A 20087-nucleotide genomic window follows, 5' to 3' on the forward strand; every position below is an offset into this window, starting at 1 on the left:
ATAATTATCTGTTTCATTCATCTTGCTCTTTCTCTTTGCTTACTCTTTCAGTCCAGGCAAAAACACAATGAAGACCCATCATGTCTACAGTATCTTGACATTTACATGTGTGCAAAATGTCATCTCTATGAAATTCTTCATCTCTTCCTGAGACCATTACAAACTATTTTTTGTCCTTATTCTGGTGCTAAAATTGCTTTCTCAGGGTATTAACTTCTGCTAAAGTGTAAGAAATAAAAAAGAAAAAGGAGCATATATGGATGGCAAAATGGGGACCCAAGGTAATAAAAATATGTTTGTGTAACTAATGTATTAACAAAACATGGATTCAGAACTTGATATCTATGATTTCTTGCTGGGTAAATTTATACGAATTGTAAAACTAACCTAAGCCACAGTTTGCTTTTTGGAAAAAAATAAATTAATGTTATCTTTGTTTTTTGCTGCATTGTTGTTAAATAAAACAATGTGTTAAGTTTTTATGCAAGGGACTGTCAATGATAAGCACCAGCCAAATATTGTGTGTGTGTTTCTAATATTCATAATAATCTTTTGGTATTATCTAACCAAAAAATCTTTTGGTATTACCTAACTAAGGAGAGAGTTAATTGAATTTGAAATGAAACCACAGCATTTGATGTCTATAGAATGAATAAGCATATTTATAAGCATATCTTTTGATACTGATATGAAATCCATTATTTCCACTTATAAAGACTATTACTTATCATTGACAAAATCTATAATATCTATTTACATGACTATCTAATAAACTTAAATTCTATCATATAATGGGATTCTAAGAATGGTAAATCCTGCAGATTAAATATAATTAAACTTCTTTTAAAATTGACTCATGCTATTATATTTTATTGAAAGCAGTTTTAGTAATAAAAAAGATAACTGAATAAATGACCACTTGTATTCAAATAAATAAGTAGATATAGGTTAATTTTCTAATTTTTAAAATACAGGTGATATACATATATTTTTTAATCATTAAGGAGAATATGTCTGCATGACTAGAATTTTCCCCTCATATAAGATCACAGAAGTAAAAATACGTTTCTATACAAGTCGGTGGACTAATTTCAGATATTACCAAGATCACAACCTGGTATTTCTAACACAGGACTCAGAGTATAAAGTCTCAAGGAGTCCATCTTAGATTCAAGGTATCATATTTTCCAAGTTCTTAATATTATCAGTTCCATAAGTATGTCATAATTTAGACATACAATTTCTAATATGATAGTGTGGAAGAATATGCAAATCAAATTCTATGAATCCATATAAATAACTTATTTAATCTGAGACTGTCATATGAGTCGAATGATTAATGTCTTGGTGCCATGCCTCTTAGCATTCATTCCAAAGAATTAACTATATCGGAAGAAACAAAGAAATTAAGAATTGATAAAATAATCTATTGAGTCTTTAATATTTGGGGGGTTAAGAAATGGTGTATAATATGGGGCGCCTGGGTGGCTTAGTTGGTTAAGCGTCCGACTTTCGCTTAGGTCATGATCTCGTGGTTCGTGGGTTTGAGCCCCGTGTCGGGCTCTGTGCTGACTGCCAGCTCAGAGCCTGGAGCCTGTTTCAGTCTGTGACTCCCTCTCTCTCTGACCCTCCCCTGCTCATGCTGTCTCTCTCTCTCTCTCTCTCTCCTAGAAATAAATAAAACATTAAAAAAAAAAAGAAATGGTGTATCGTAAAAGCTGTCAATAACTTTTGAATAAAAATACAGGTATATACAAGGAAAAAAAAAACTTTTCCAGAAGTCCTAGACCTGCCTTAGCAAAAGTAAAAAGGAAGAACACACACACACACACACACCCCTCAATGAGATCAGCTTTAAAGATTCTCAGAGTCATATGCAACTTTCCCCATCTCTGGTCATATCAGCACAAACACTCAGGTTCCTGTTCATGAGTGTTGATCCATATCCATAGCTTTTTGATAAATTCTTCACTCTTCCTTCCCTTCCAGCTGTGTACAGATCTCCAAACCACCAAAACAAGATATAAACAAGACAAGATCACTCTCCCCAAGGAGGTATGATCTTGTTGTTATTGTTTGCATAATATAAAATTAATATTCTGAGTACATATGGGCAGTAACAGTCTCTCAAAAGTCTTTGAAGATTGGCTGATTAATTTGTTAATTGATTGACCTCATTGGCAATACATTCAAGTGAACTCATTCTAAGAATTTTGCTTTACTAAATCCTATGTTACTAAGCCAAAGTTTAGTGTTTGTAATTGCTTTGATTGAGGAAATCTGATTTTCTGGTGCTCCCCATAGGCCTTGCTTGCATTGGTAAGATTAGTTTTCATTTCTAAGGTCCTCAATTTGATGACCCGATGCCCCTCAATAAGATACAATCTAATTTGGGGGGAAGATTTTATAGATGAGGGTGGAGGCTCTTACTTCAAGTAGATGCAATATAAGAGAAGGTACTTTTGTTTAAATTAAAAATTTGAATTTCATTTTGTACTTCAGCAGAAACCAATCAATCGTCATGGGAAACAAAGAGTGTGAAGCGTATATGATGGAATCAGCATTTAAATGTGATGCAGTTTTATAGAGCACTTGTTATAAGAGCTCTGAAAGACTGAATTAACTAAAAGTGCTTTATGTTAATGTATTTTAGTTTCAGTAATTTTTACATGGGCTACAATTTAAGTATGATATGTGTTTAAGAAAGCAAATTTGCAAAGATATAAGAAAAGACATTGTAGAATGCATATTTCTTTGTGATAGGATATAATGGGAGATATCAGAAATTATAACTTATTATTCCAAGGCAAAATGGAAATTTCAAAAAATCATTCCAAACTACAAAGTGGAAAAATTGATTTTTCCCTCTATAAAATATAGACAGTCTCAACTTATAATGGTTTGGCTTACAATTTTTCAAATTTACAATGGTACAAAAACAATATGCATTCCGTAGAAACTGTACTTTGAATTTTAATCTTTTCCTGGGCAGTCGTATGAAGTATCATACTCTACCATGATGCTAGGCAATGGTATTGAGCCACAACTCCCTGTCAGCCACACACAATCATGAGGGTAAGGAACCGATAAACTTACAACCATCCTGTACCTATACAATCCTTCTCTTTTTCATTTCAGTACAGTATTCAATAAATTATATCAGATAGTCAAAAGTTTATTACAGGGCCACCTCAGTGGTTGAGTCAGTTAAATGTCTGATTCTTGATTTCAGCTCAGATCATGATCTGATGGTTACTGGGATCGGCCCTGCAGTGGGCTCTGTGCTGACAGCATGGAGCCTGCTTGGGGCTATCTCTCTCCTCTTTCTCTGCCTGTCCCCCTTCTTGTCCATGCAAACTCTCTCTCTCTCTCTCCCTCTCTCTTTCTCTCCCCCCCAAAAAATAAATAAACTTAAAAAAATTATTATAAAGAGGCTTTGTGTTATAAAGAGGCTTTGATTTTGTCCAACTGTAACTAACATTAGTATTCTGAGCATGTTTAATGTTGGCTAGGATAAGCTATGATCTTCCACAGGTTAAGTATAAATGGACATGGCAAAAATGAAACCAAATTAGAGATAGGTATTTCTAAAAGAAGTCTTATGTCGTGAAAGATCAATAAAGGAAAACTGTCACAACATGACAAATCATCCTAATTGGGATGATATGTTAATAGTAACTATTTTTTAAAATCTCTGGATGATATATTTCAGGTANATAATAAACAGAATCTTTGTGAATCACTGAAAAGAATAGGAAGCATGAAGCCTAACCAAAAGGATATATAAATCAACTTAAGCAAATAGAAATGAGAGAACGAAAATATGTGAGTACATATACAATTATATATAATAAAATAAAACTGTTAGGAGAAGTTAATACAGTGGGCATTAGAGTCTGCAGTTAGTAAAAAAAAATTTTTTTGAAAAAATATGTTTCTGAGAAAAAACAATTTCCAATGAAACAAACTTTGAAAAATACCCCTTGATAAATGCTCCCTTGGCTAAGTTTAATTCCTTCACTGCCACTGCAGATAGAGTTCCTGCCATTTTTATCTTAGCAGCAATGGAGTCCAATGGCAGTTCAGTAATGGAGTGAGGGAGTGATAGAGGGGAAATATCTACCAAGGAGAAGAAAGAGCAGTCACAGAGAGCTGAAGAGAAAGGATAGCCACCAACACTGGACTGGCACCAGTGACTAGATGGAGTTGGTGAATGCTTAGAGGTCAGTAAGGAACCAGAATACATGAGGACATGAGTAAGGCTGCATGGTAGCTATGTATACCCTTGAATTCAAACCCTGTGTAGAAAGTGACTCTTTGCTTCTGGACAAAGTTCTTGGAAATGAATGCAGAGAGAGAAAATACAGTTTTGGTAGTAAACTGAACTTTAACAGAAAATGTTCCCTACCGGTGGCAAGATTAAGCTTTTCTTCACCATTGCCAGGACTTGCTGTTGCTAAAGTTTCAATTAGTTATTGAAATCAAGGAGTTCTAGTGTCTTGACCAATAATAATTTGTGTAACAATGCAGTCACTAAAAGGTGTATATACCTACCATATAAGATTAAAATTATTTTCATTTTTAAAAATTTATTTGATTGGAGGAACCAAGAGGGAAGAACAGCATATAATTTTTTTTTTCTGTTTCGTGTACATGAACTACAGCCAGATCAACACTAAGTCATCCTGCACACCTAGAAAACTGATTGGAGGATTAATACAACAATCTACACAACCTGAACTAAAGAACTCAGTAGGTACACAGTGCAGAGAGGTGAAGTGGGAGGGAGAGAAGCCATGGAAGGCATGGAGCTGTTTTTGTTTGTGGAGAGGGGATGGAGATGGGAGGGGGGGGATACGGGAGAAGCACCCCACATAAAAGAAGCTGGAGAGAAAGTGGAAAAGTGGAAACAGCTGCAGGAACTGAACTAAAAATGGAGAAAGCAGAAAGGAGAGGGTTTAAATTCCATTAAGACTTTATAAACAGAGAGAGCGTAGAATCTGAAACTCATAAGTTCAATACCTGGCCATGCTCTGGTAGGAAGGGCAAATTGCAAGGAGCAGGGTGGAGTCTGGGAGGAGCAGTTCCACTGCTGTAAGGACATTTGGTAGAAGCTGTGTGGCCACCTGGTCCCAGCAGACCCCAGAGAACAACTACATTTGTTGGTGCTGAAACAAGGTCATTACGGGTGAAATCTGGTGCCAGATGTGTGTTGTGATTTTCCATAATCCCTGAAATACTGCTGCCACACAATTATCTGAACATTTTCTGGAGCAAGCTGGCACCCAGCTACAGCCTCTGGGCATTGGCAGCACCACAGTCCTGCAAACATTCCTGGGTGCAGCCGGCACCAGGCCATTGCTCAATGAGACCCTCTCCAGAGGATCAGAACAGGTCAAAGCCTCAGTCTCTCTGAAGTAAGGGGTTGGGAAACAGCCATATCTGAGATAAAACTCATGAAGGAGGTACTGCCGGGCAACCTGATGGCTTGGTCATGAACAGTGTAAAAGTGGAGAGTGGATGGAAGCCAGAGACAAAGGATGGTGAGCAATTGTTGGTAGGGAAGAGCACAGATTTCCAATACTAGAGACTGGGTAGCTGGGTACACCATGTTGACCCTGCCTGTGCATGCACATACACACCTTCAGGCACCACACCAATCTATCCCAGTAAGCTAAGCAGTATCATCTAGTGGAGAATGGAACTGGTATACTAAGCTCCACCTAACTGGGCAAACCTTGCTCTTCAGGAACACCACAGATCTCTCCACTGGCTTACTGTACGGACTATAAAGTGTTTCATAGCTTGACTTCTGGGGAAAATGATGTGGTATCAATCATATTTCAGACGGTTCATAGGCCCATCTATTCAATTTTCTTTTGTTTTTCTTTCTTTTTCATTTATTTTTTTACTTGAATACAGAAAGAGAAAAAATACTTTCAAAAATTTTATTAAAAATATTTTTTCTACTAATTTTTTCACTTTTTTGTAATTTTTTTCAAATTCTATAGTACTTCCATCATTTCAGTTTATTCTATTTCATTGTATTCATTTTCTCAAATTTTCAAACATTTTCCATTTTTATTTTTTTCTTTTTTTTCCTTTTTTCTCTAGTAAGAGAAAATAAAATAAAATAAAATAAAAGCAATAAGAGAATATTATGAGCAAATATACACCAATAAAATGGGCAGTCAGGAGGAAAAGGACAAATTCCTAAAAAGGTATAAATTACCAAAACTGAAACAGGAAGAAATAGAAAATTTGAACAGACCCATAACCAGTAAAGAAACAGAATTAGTAATAAAAAATCTCTCCAAAATCAAGAGTTCAGTTGCAGATGACTTTCCAGGGGAATTCGACCAAACATTTAAGGAATAGTTAACACCTATTCTCTTGAAGCTGTTCCAAAAAATATAAATGGAAGGAAAACTTCTAAATTCTTTCTATGAAGCCAGCATTACCTTGATTCCAAAACCAAAGACTCCACTAAAAAGGAGAACTCAATACCAATTTCCCTGATGAACATGGATGCAAGAATCCTCAACAAGATATTAGGCAACCAGATCCAACAATACATTAAAAAACATTATTATTCACCATTATTCATCATTATTCATCCCAGAATTTATACTTGAGATGCAGGACTAGTTCAATATCCACAAAACAATCAATGTGATCATCACATCAATTAAAGAAAGGATAAGAATCACATGGTATTCTCAATAGATGCAGAGAAAGAATTTGACAAATTACAGCACCACTTTTTGATAAAAATCCTGAAGTAGGGATAGAAGGATCATACCTCAAGATCATAAAAGACATGTACGAAAGACCCAACACTAATATCATCATCAATGGGTAAACGCTGAGAGATTTCCCCTAAGGTCAGGAACAAAACAGGGGTGTCCACTCTCTCCACTATTACTCAACATAGTATTGGAAGTCTTAGCCTTAGCATTCAGACAACACAAAGAAATAAAAGGTATCCAAATAGGCCAGGAGGAGGTCAAACTTTCACTCTTCGCAAATGATATGCTACTCTATATGGAAAACCCAAAAGATTTCACCAAAAATCTGCTAGAACTGATTCATGAATTCAGCAAAGTGGCAGGATATAAAGTCAATGCACAGAAATTGGTTGTATTCTTATACACCAGTAATAAAGCAACAGAAAAAGAAATCAAGGAATCGATCCCACTTACAATTGCACCAAAACCATAAAATACCTAGGAATAAACCTAACCAAAGGGGTGAAAGATCTATACACTGAAAAGTATAGAATGCTTATGAAAGAAGTTGAAGAAAACAGAAAAAAATGAAAAAAAATTTCACACTCCTGGTAGGAAGAACAAATATTGTTAAAATATCAATAATACCCAAAGCAATCTACATATTCAACACAATCTCTGTCAAAATAACACCAGCATTCTTCACAGAGCTAAAACAAACAATCCTAAAATTTGTATGGAGCCAGAAAAGACCCCTAATAGCCAAAGCAATCTTGAAAAAAAAAAAAACCCAGAGCAGGAGGCATCACAAACCTGGACTTCAAGCTGTTTTACAAAGCTCTAATCATCAAGACAGTATGGTACTGGCACAAAAACAGACACTTAGATCAATGGAACAGAATAGAGAACCAAGAAATGGACCCACAAACATATGGCCAACTAATCTTTGACAAAGCAGGAAAGAATATTCAATGAATAAAGACAGTGTCTTCAGCAAGTGGTGCTGTGAAAACTGGACAGTGACATGCAGAAAAATGAACGTGGGCCACTTTCTTACACCATATACAAAGATAATTCAAAATGGATGAAAGATCTAAATGTAAGACAGGAAGCCATCAAAATCCTCTAGGAGAAAGCAGGCAAGAACTTCTTTTACCTTGGCCATAGCAACTTCTTACTCAACACGTCTCTGGAGGCAAGGGAAACAAAAGCAAAATTAACCATTGGGACCTCATCAAAATAAAAAGCTTCTGCACAGTGAGGAAACAATCAACAAAACTAAAAGGCAACAGATGGAATGGGAGAAGATAGTTGCAAAAGACATATCAGATTATTGGTTAGTATCCAAAATCTACAGAGAACTTTTCAAACTCGACACCTAAAAAACAAATAATCCAGTGAAGAAATGGGCTAAAGACACAAACTAATATTTCTCCAAAGAAGACATCCAGATAGTCAATAGATACATGAAATGATGCTTAACATGACCCATCATCAGGGGAATACAAATCAAAACCATATTGTGATACCACCTCACACCTGTCAGAATGGCTAACATTAACATCTCAGGCAACAACAGATGTTGGCGAGGATGTAGAGAAAGAGGACCTCTTTTGCACAGCTGGTGGAAATGCAAACTGGTGCAGCCACTATGGAAAAGAGTATGGAGGGGGCGCCTGGGTGGCTCAGTCGGCTGAGCGTCAGACTTTGGCTCAGGTCATGGTCTCACGGTTCGTGGGTTCGAGCCCCGCATCAGGCTCTGTGCTGACAGCTCAGAGCCTGGAGGCTGTTTCAGATTCTGTGCCTCCCTCTCTCTCTGATCCTCCCCTGCTCATGCTGTCTCTATCTCTCTCCCAAAAATAAATTAAAAAAAAAAAAAAAGAGTATGGAGGTTCCTCAAAAAATTAAGAATAGAATTACCCTATGACCCAGCAATGCACTGCTAGGTATTTATCCAAGGGATTACAGGTATGCTGTTTCAAAGGGACACATGCACCCCAATGTTTATAGCAACAATATCAACAATAGTCAAAGCGTGAGAAGAGCCCAAATGTCCATCGATGGATGAATGGATAAAGAAGATGTGGTATATATATACAATGGAGTATTACTCAGCAATCAAAAAGAATGAAATCTTGACTTTGCAACTATGTGGATGGAAGCAGAAGGAATTATGCTAAGCAAAATTAGTCAGAGAAAGACAAATATCATATGACTTCACTCATATGAGGACTTGAAGATACAAAACAGATGAACATAAGGGAAGGGAAGCAAAAATGTTATAAAAACAGGAAGGGGGCAAAACATTAGACTCTTAACTATGGAGAACAAACAGAAGATTACTGGAGGGTTGTTGGAAGGGGGATAGGCCAAATGGGTAAGGGGCATTAAGGAGTATACTCTTGGAATCATTGTTGCACTATATGCTAACTAACTTGGATGTAAATTTAAAAAATAAATTAAATAAAAATTATTTGATCGAAGCAATCCATACACATTTTGAAGCTAATATTTACCATTAATTATTATTAAAGTTTAAAATAGCCGTTTTCTGACTTAAGTGCATGCCATATATGCTGAATTTTAAGCATGACATTTGCAGAAAATAAGGCAGAATCAGACATTTGAAGATTTTTTCTTTATTTCTGATGGCTACTTTTTAAAAATGGTTAGGGGAAAATTACATTCATCTGAGCTCACTCCTCACCACTACAATGGAATAATCCTAATAGTAATAGTAATAATGTCAATAATTATACAATTTAAAAAAATAATGGAATGTTATGAGGTCTTCTGTAATCAGTATAACAAACTCTTCTTCAATTTGAGTAACTCTTCTTCTGTGAATCTTGGAGGAAGACAGGGGCCAACCTTCTACTAAAGAAGTCGGGGTGACCTGCTATATTTTCCACATTTCTACAATTTAGAGTATATGCATGTGCTTTAGGTTTGGCCCCCACAAGTTCACACTTAGGACTTGGAATACTGAGCAATGTCTCATGGCCCCCCACAAGTTCACACTTAGGACTTGGAATATTGAGCAATGTCTCAAAGACAAATGAGCAGGTGAAAAACTTCTCACAGTGGCAGGGGTGGTAACAAGAAACTAGGGGAAGAGTGATGGGTGGTCTTCACAGCATAGCTGTGACAGTGCTATAAATAGCTCATGGGATGGCGATCCATTATTAATGCCTGTATATTCTGTGACTGCCAAAATACCTTGTCTATTCATCAGTTATCTGATATCCTTTAAAAAAATTCTTTTGCCAAAGATCTTGCAGTCAATTTCTGTTGTTTGCAACTAAGGACTATAATTCACACCAATTGGTATTCATGGTGTGAACACGAAGATGAAAAACATGAAACTCTATAACACTTCAGCATAATGATTTCATGGAAAAGATATTTTTAGTTTAAACACGTTGAAACCTTTCTAACCTCTCGTTATCTTCAGCAGAGTGTCCCCCCTCCATTAATAAGGAACAATGTTTTAGTTTTCTATTGTCACCCTAACAAATTGCCACAGACTTGGTGGCTTAAAACAACACAGATTATTATTTTATATTTCTGAAGGTCAGAAGTCCAAAATAGGTCTAAGTGGACGAAAACCAAAGTGTCAGCACAGCTGCATTCCTTTCTGGAGGGGTGAATCCATCTCCTTGTCCTTTACAATGTCTAGAAGTCACTCATTCCTTGGTTCATTAACCTTCATCCACCTTCAAAATCAATTACAGAAGGTCAAGTTATTCTCACCTTACATCACCTTAACTTCCTCTTCTACTTCCCTTTCCACATTTAAGGACCTTTATGATTATATTCACCCCATCCCAATAATTCAGGATAAACTCATTTTAAATTGACTAACAATCTTAATTCTATCTGCTATTTTAACACACTTTTACCATGTAACATAACACATTCACTGTTTCAGAGATTAGGATGTGGATACCTTTAGGGGGACATTTATTCACCTCCTGTAAAGAACATTCCAATAACTGATTTGTGCACATGTGTTAAAAACTACATTAACAGATACAGAGATAATGAAGGATTTACGGTGGATTACACTATTAAGCATCTACTTAATCTGCATCAAATAATTTTAACCCATTCCAAATAGTTTATTCAACAGGAAAACCATTTTGAGTACAAGACATTTTTTTTTAAACTGATTTTTGATTTTGAAATCTGTAAAGTATTTCTGAAAGTAATCGAAAAGACAACAATTAACTTCATAGCTATTGTAACCAAAAGGAGTTGTAGAAAAGGTGGGTTCTTAGAAACTGTGTCTCTAGATAATTCTTTTATTTAATAACAATGACAATAGAAACAGAAATTCAGAAGGATAAGAAGGCATTTGCTACAAATTGACAACCAATGAAAAGCTGTCTTAGGGTCAAAAAAGTTGAAATCCATTGGAATACATGTATATGAGGTTAATGAAGATCTAACTATCAAATCTGTCTTCCATTACAAACAGGAAGCATATTATGAAATATGGAAGAAAACACAAAATTGGAACCACGAAATAGATTTTGGGTTATCAAATAGGAGACTCTGAATATATTTAGGGAAAAATAAATCACAATAGAGAATCACTGAATCAAATATAATTTTGTAATGTCTTTTTAAGCAATTCATCTTAAGTCTTTCCTAATTACATTTCATGTTTTCCCTTCTGTCCTTAAAGTTTTGTCTAGGGTTCACAAGAAAATTACTATGCCTCTTTTGTCTGTTTTCCCTACATGAACTATATTTGAGTGTTACCAAATATAAATGATATGGGGAAGTAATTCTTTATTTCAAAAATTCCAGTTAACAAATGTAAATAATATAAGAGTAAAGTTAATATATGCATTCATGGGAATGGCAATGGCAGACGACATCTGAACCCATTGAGCAATTTTAGCATTCGTAAATCGAGGACAATCTTCCCTTATTTCTGTTTTGGAGCTAGGTTTTGATAATAATTAAAACTCTACCCATATCAAAGAGAAGGAAAAGAAAGTATATCTGGAGCAACACTAACCTATCTGATGTAGACCTGAAACTAATAAGGTATTGTATGTCAATTATACTTCAATTTAAAAAAAAACTGAGCCAACATAATAATATATGGTATCAATATCTAAAGTATCTGAAAACTTGCCAGATATTCCTCACAATTGCCTAAGAAGCCTCCATCCTCCTCTTTTTAAAATGCTTTTGTCAGAGCGCCTGGGTGGCTCAGTTGGTTAAGCATTCGACTTTGGCTCAGGTCATGATCTCACGGTTTGTGGGTTTGAGCCCCACATTGGGCTCTGTGCTGACAGCTCAGAGCCTGAAGCCTACTTTGGATTCTGTATCTCTCTCTCTGACCCTTCCCTGCTCAAGCAGTCTCTCTCTCTCTCTCTCTCTCTCAGAAATAAATAAAAACATTAAAAAATTTTTAAAATGCTTTCATGCAGCAATGGCAATAAATTGAAAATGTTATATTTACCTTGTTTTTTGTTTGACAGCTTCACTAATACCATTTCTAATATAATCATTGATTATTAATATATTATGGCTCCATTAGGATTCAAATGTATTCATGTAATTGGGCTAAGAAACTAATATTTTAACATTTAACTTTTTTAACATCTTAAAATAACCATTCTTAACAGTATTTACTTTGGGATATTTTCCATATATTGAAAATAACAACTATACCACTAACTATTGAAAAACAACTAATTTGTTACTTAGGAGTGATTATGGCTCTTGTGCTTCCCTTTTTTGCTCCATTTATGTTTTAAACATCTTAATATTTATAATCAACAATTTTCATATTATCATTATATAGCAATATTTCACAATTGGCCTGTTTCTTACATTTGAAAATACAAAATCCTATAGCAGTAAATGATATAAACAATATTATGTAATGAAAAAAAATTACAGTTCAAATGAAATTAATCTCTTGGAAATTACAATAAAATGGAAGTCATAGGATGAGATTATGTGAATTGCAGGTTCAATTTTTATGAACACGTATACAGGTTTCACTGGAGGGTTTTTTCCTCTCTCCAGAGCTCTAGAGTCTGCACACCAGGTTAAATCAACTGACCTCCTCATCCTAGTTTCCTCTGGGCTATTTCATTTTCTACACTGTTCTATTTAACCCCTAATGTATTTTTCAGGAACTCTTTAACCTTCTCCAATAAATGCACAAGCCTTTAGGGATGTTTAGAGTTTGTGACTATTTGTTTTTAATTGATCAGAGTTTTCTTATAAAAAGAAAATAAAATAAAATCAGCTGGTAGGGGCACTTTTACATAGTACATTCAGTGGCCAGTTAAAGTTAATTCTACAGTGTTTTATACTAACCAAATTATTTTAAGCTAAACTAATGAAATTTGTTGACAGAACTCAAAGTCCTATTATCAACTGAGAAGAAGAAATCAGAACATTAGACTGAAGTAATAATGAACCATAAGGGGGAGGAAGAACACAGAACTTTTGGTTGCAATTCTAAAGAGAGGATAAGAAGCATGAAGATGAGAGCCTATGCAGAATAGCTTGCTAAATGGGAGAAATAAATAGTTATTTTTTTCTTTGAAATACAAATGTCACAATTACTACCACTACCAATCTTTCCTTCTACTGTACCATAGGAAATATTCAAATAATTTTCAAATTTATGTGAAGTGAGTTATCATAATCAGATAATCAGAACTCATTTTCAAGAGACCTAATGTTTAGGTCTAAGCCTTAGGTTTTATTTGTATTTCAGTATTCTACCAAGAAAGAGAACATTATACCATCTGCCAGTTGCTGCCAAATAGGCAAATGTATGGTAGAATGCATTCCCAAAAGTAAATTCCATAAAGAGGAGTCTACATGAATAAGGAAATGACCACAATAAAATAACCCCAACCTATCTGCTGTTATTATTGTACAATTCACATAAATATTGCAGTCTTTAATAACAAGACTTAACTTTAAGAGACTATGATCAACATAAGAAAGCTCCTTGATCAAAGGAGCTATTGTTTAGTGAGTCTCATTATTTAGTGTGCCTGAGGTACAGTAGGATCAAAATAAATGTGTGCCAAATGAATTTACCGCACAACTGTTGTTGTCATAGCAGTGAAATGGAATAGCTTAATAATAACTATTTTTATTTTTATTTGACACTACCTGAGCTTGAGGTTTTGTTTTGTTTTGTTTCTGCTACAGTGCTTTGGAAGATAAAATATTTTTAAGAAACCAAGCATATTATAAAATTTCCATATTGTGTCACCATAACTAAAATTCATGTGTTAGAACAAATTATAGTTGGTTAAATATAGTCTTTTGATATACATATCCAATATATATCCAATAATATCCAATATACATATGATACATATAACCTAATTGGAATATTTCCTTATGTTATATTTAGAAAAAAAGTTGCTTTTCAAAATAGATCAGTCTCTTGGAAGTTACAGTAATATATATGTGTATAGTACATTTTAGAAAGTTAATATTTTCTAAAAGATAACATTTTTTCTGAATATTAAAATCCATGTTGATGAAATAATTCTACAATATCTATTAACTAGAAAATAGGTGATGTGTTTGGTCCTGACTAAATAATTTAATGCATTAAAAGTATGTTGAACTGTGCCTACCTTGTATAAAGTACACAATGATTTGTAGTTCTTTGCTCCACTTCATTAACTTTTTCAAATTTTGAGTTAAACTTAATAGGCTTAAATTTTCAAAGGAATTTACTTTATTATAAGGTTTATTTTTTATTTTTATTTTTTAATGTTTTATTTATCTCTGAGAGAGAGAGAAAGGGAGAGAGAGAGAGAGGCAGCGTGAGAGGGGAGGGTCAGAGAGAGGGGGGGAGACACAGAATCTGAAGCAGCCTCCAGGCTCTGAGCTAGCTGTCAGCACAGAGCCCGACGTGGGGCTCGAACCCAAGAACCATGAGATCATGACCTGAGCTGAAGTCAGACACTTAACTGACTGAGCCAACCAGGCACCCCTTTTTTAAGTTTTTTTTGAACATTTATTCATTTTTGAGATACAGAGACAGAGCGAGAGGGGGAGGGGCAGAGAGAGGGGGAGACACAGAATCTGAAGCGGCTCCAGGCTCTGAGCTGTCAGCACAGAGCCTGATGCGGGGCTTAAACCATGAACCATGAGATCATGACCTGAGCCGAAGTCAGACTTAACTGACTGAGCCACCCAAGTGCTCCTATTATAAGGTTTATTTTGAATAATAAATAAGGTGAAGCTTAAAAGATTAAATGAAATTGAATGCAATTCTGATAGTGCAACCTTATATACTGCTTAAAGTTGGGATAAATTGTAGTGTCAAATAAAAAATATGTACTGTTAGTTAAGAGAATTTTTCAGAACATTTCTAAAATACAAAGCATAGACAAGTGTTCCAAATTGCTATCAACTTATTTCTAGGAAGAAAAGTTATGGAATTATCAGTATTGCCATTAATGCCTAATATGAAATCACTTAAAATGCATATGATACTATAGTTTTTAAAATAAAATTTTAGTTGCATTATTTTCATTAACATTCATGCCCTGACATGTGACAGAGGCTATATGACATAACTAGTGTCATTACTAATTCAGTTTTTATGCATTCAATGATAAAAATTATGTTACAAAATATATTTAAAACTGTAACTGAAAGTTTTTTTAGGATTAGAAATCCTTGTGGAGGAGCAAGGAATGATGAAAGAGCATAGTAGTGATGTAGGGTGTCTCAGGTGTCAGAAATATTCTACTACTTGTACTAGACAGTGGTTGCTTGGCTATGTGATCTTTGTAAAAATTCACCAAACCACACACTTACGAATTCCTGTACATTTCTCTCCTTATACTGACATGGGAGTTTCTCAGGATCAGCTCTGCCAGACTACACTTGAGTGAAGCCAGCCATCAGCCCTCTGCATATTTATAACTTCCAATCAGCTTTCAGCTTCACTATCTAACGTGTATACAGACAAGGAGCTCAAAATATTTGAGAAAGTTCTATAATATGAAAAAGACCAAAGCAAAACAAATAAGCAGCAGGAAGACACTTTGAAACAATGACTAAACGAGAACAGCTTCGAAAATACATATTAATATGTCCAGAAATAAAAGAAATCTAATAGCATCAAGGAACATAAAACAGGATCCTCTATGAAATAAGATTATTCAAAGAACACAAACATGGCACTGATAATGAAAAACTCTAGGGGCACCTGGGTGGCTCAGTCGGTTAAGCATCCAACTTCGGCTCAGGTCATGATCTCATGGTTCGTGGGTTCGAGCCCCGTGTCAGGCTCTGTGCTGACAATTCAAAGACTGGAACCTGCTTTGGATTCTGTGTCTCCCTCTCTCTCTGCCCCTCCCCTCTTTCTCTCTCAGAAATAAAGAAAGAAAGAAAAACTCTATAAAAAATTTGAAGATCCAAGTGAAGACATCTCCCTAAAAGGCAAGCAAAAGAGAAATATATGAAAAATAGGAAAGAAAAGATAAGAAAATTGATGGAAATTGGTGCATCAGCCTAAGAGCTCCATTACCTAATAAGATTTCTATAAAGAAAGAACAAAGAAAATGAACTGGAGGAAATTAAGAAATAATGCAAAACAATATTACAGAACTTAAGAACCTGAGTTTTCGGTAAAAAACTGGGTAGCTCAGTCACTTAAGCATCCTACTCTTGATTTCTGATTGAAATCAGAAATATAAGAAATGAATGAATGAAAACAGAAATATAAGAAACTGGGTAGAAAAGAACATCCTAAATATATTTAGGACCAAGGGTATAATGAGAAAGAGGGGGGGGTCATATAAAATATCAAAATATCAAGTGATCCTGGAAGTCAGCAGACAGAGCAGCAACATCTCACACATCAAGAAAAACTATTATCCATCATGAATTTCACATGCCATCAAAAGAGCACTTAAGTTTAAGGGTAAAATAAAGATAATCTCATATACTTAATGTCTCCAAGAATTTAACTCCAAGCACCCACTCTCAGAAAATTACTAGACAAAGTGTTCAACCACATTAGGGAATCAGGCAACAGATGTGGGATCCAGTAAAAAGGACTTCAAACAAAAGAAATATGTGAGTGGAATTATTGAAATGATGGCAGTGGTAGCCTCTGGACCATATATGTGTCACAGGGCTGGTGACAAAACAAGGTACTCTTGTAAGTTTGGAAGGCTTTTGGGACAGACTTGATTGTAAGGGTGACACACACACACACACATACACACACACAAGCACCACACGCAGGCACATGTGCGTGCATGCGTGTACACACACACACACAGATACATATATCTGAGAGCACTTGATGATAAATTAGGGATAAGTTAACAGAAGATTTGTTAACAGAAAATGAATGGGACAAAAATATTATTTTCTTAAGAAAAAAATGTTTCTCAGAGGACAGTATATTTCATGTCCAATTGTCAATGCAGTGTGAGAAGGTATCAAGATAACGAATCTCACTTTTTCACAGTGAAGAGTCAATAATCTATTGGTAAGAGTACTGTCTATGTTCCTTCTTTAAAAAAATATAAGTACATTATTCCAAGATACAGAGGCAAATACAGGAATAACTTAAAGAAAATGGAAATAATAATCTCTGAAGAAAGGCAAAAAGGGACTTCTGTTTACCGGTAAAAAAAAAAAAAAAAGGTTTGTAGATTTTTTATACTCTTACATGCAGAACTTTGACAAATTTTAAAAATAATAATACCTAAACATACTAGTAGCCATGGAACTGCTCAGATCAGTTTCTTCACTTATCAGAGGAGGAAGATGATGCCAAAATAGCTCAATCTGGGGCAAAAATACAATGGCTAAGCTAAATTCATGATAGAAGCTTTTAGAAGCCCCTGGTACCTCAGTCACTTAAGCATCCTACTCTTGATTTCTGCTCAGGTCATTATCTCACAGCTCAGAGACAATGACAGTGCAGAGCCTTCTTGGAATTCTCTCTCCCTCTGCTCTTCCCCTGCTCACGCACATGTGTTCTCTCTCTCTCTCTCTCTCTCTCTCACTCTTTCACTCTTTCTCTCTCTCAAAATAAATAAATAAACATTTTAAAAAAACATTAAAAAAGCCTTTGGACTACCAGGCATGTGGTCTTTTCCTAAGGAAAGTGGAAAGTGGTCCCTTTCTTAAGAAAACCACTCAGGGAGGCGGCTGGGGTAGCTCAGTCTGTTGGGCTTCCAACTTCAGCTCAGGTCTGATCTCACAGATCCCGAGGTCCAGCCCTGCATTGGGCTCTGTGCTGCCAGCTCAGAGCCTGAAGCCTGCTTCAGATTCTGTGTCTCCCTCTCTCTCTGTCTCTCCTCCACTCACACTCTATCTCTGTCTTCTTTTAAAAATAAATAAACATTAAACAAATTGGGGAAAAAAAAAACAAAACCATTCAGGAATAAGTTTCCAGATATGTTTGTGATTACTAGACCTTTTCATTCCATTATGACATGAAATATGAGCCACTCAATATTACTACATGATATTTTCCAAATGTATTTTGCTTTAACCTTAAAAATAATAAGATAGGGGTGCCTGGGTGGCTTAGTCAGTTAGTTAAGCATCTGACTTTGGTTCAGGTCATGATCTCATGGTTTGTGGGTCTGAGCCCCCCATCGGGCTCTGTGCTGATAGCTGGGAGCCTGGAGTCTGCTTTGGACTCTGTGTCTCCCTCTCTCTCTGCCCATCTCATGCTCATATTGTTTCTCTCAAAAATAAACAAACATTAAAAAATGTAAAGAAATAAAGTAACAGCCACAAGGATAGGCCTATCTCATGTAGAAAACCATCCCTTGTAGAATTCATGAGAATGAACTCATGAATTGGCTCAAGTTGGCTCTTTAACACAGGGTTTGCAAGTTTTCTAATTTTTAGTTAGTTATGCCAAGTGAGTAAGGAGCAAGTTCTGGAAAGATGCACATATGTACATGTACACAGAACTTCTATTACATTCTTCCTTAGAGTTTTATTCTCATCTTTACTCTGAGCTTGATGTTTCCAAGGTAGCATAATCTCTGCTTTCCTGGATAACAAAATCCTTCAGGGGATACAGCCTAATCTTATTCTTGCAGTTCACTTTTACAGGGAATTCTCAACTGAGGACTGGCAAACCACAGACCTGTGGGTATGTCTGGATTCACTGAAAAATAAACACTAAAATTAAATATCGTTTCATTTGTACCTGCTTACTTTGAATATCATAACTCCCAATGTAATGAATGGAACAGATGCAATCATAATTTAACATTTTTGAGGCAGCTTTCTGGGCTAGCCCCAGGGATGTAGAGTTTTTTTGTTTTTTTGTTTTTTTTTTTAATTTGGCTTATATCAGCAATCAGAAGCTCCAATTTAGGAAAAAATAAAACTTTGAAACTGTAGCCTCCCATGCTTTCCTCAATATTAAATAAAAAAAATCAAAATCCCTTGCTTTGACATAGGACAAATTATCAATGATATACACAGGAAAGACAAGGGGTAAAGAGGGGGAAAGAGAAAGCTAAGAATACAGGTTTATTAAAAGAATCTATAATAAATCATCTAAACCATCTAAACAATTATTCAACCTGCTGATATTTTTTATTGCCTCTAGAAACAAGTTACAAATGATAGCCAGTAAAATGTTTAAATGAAATGGATACAAGGAGACATGGAACTTTATTTAGGGAAAAAATGGTAAGGAGAAAAAGTGTGCATATCTAAAGCATTATTAATTTGGAAAAATAAATAATTGTTTCCTTTAAATTTATTTACTTTGTTAATGATTTTCCATTTATAAAAATCCACTTTGTCAGGGCCCCTGGGGTGGCTCAGTTGGTTAAGCAACAAGCGATGGACTCTTGATTTCGGCTCAGGTCATGATCCCACGGTCATGAGATGGAACCCTACTGCAGGTGTGGAGCCTGCTTAAGACTTTCTCTCTGTCTCCCTCTGCCCCGCTCCAACTCACCTTCTCTAAGAAAAAATAAATCCACTATGTCATCCAGAAATAATTGCAGCATATTTTTTTTAAGTTTATTCATTTATGTTGAGAGAGATGAAGAGAGGGAGGGAGTAAGAGAATCACAAGCAGGTTCTATGCTGTCAGCATAGCACCCAAAGTGGGGCTTGGTCCTACAAACCGTGCATTCATGACATGAGCCGAAATCAAGAGTCAGAGGCTTAGCCAACTGAGTCACCCAGGCATCCCAGACAGCAGCATTCCTTTCCCAGAATTTATCCTAGATAGTGTTTGTTTGTGTGCATGTTTTTTTATTTTTAATGTTTAGTTATTTTTGAGAGACAGAGAGACAGACCATGAGCAGGGGAGGGAGAGAGGGAGAGGGAGACACAGAATGC

At 35.5% G+C, this 20087-nt stretch overlaps 1 long non-coding RNA gene across 3 annotated transcripts in view; it reads left to right on the plus strand.

The window, feature by feature from the left end:
• Positions 1-20087, plus strand: part of LOC144236530 (uncharacterized) — a 67692-nt gene that overhangs the window by 29300 nt on the left and 18305 nt on the right. For all 3 annotated transcript variants that reach the window (XR_013336596.1, XR_013336598.1, XR_013336597.1), the window contains exon 3: positions 1990-2055. This is a non-coding gene — a long non-coding RNA (uncharacterized LOC144236530). The remainder of the gene's footprint in view (positions 1-1989; positions 2056-20087) is intronic.

The sequence above is a fragment of the Crocuta crocuta genome, unplaced genomic scaffold (genome assembly GCF_008692635.1).
Source record: "Crocuta crocuta isolate KB4526 unplaced genomic scaffold, BGI_CrCroc_1.0 scaffold435, whole genome shotgun sequence".
Lineage (NCBI taxonomy): Eukaryota > Metazoa > Chordata > Mammalia > Carnivora > Hyaenidae > Crocuta > Crocuta crocuta.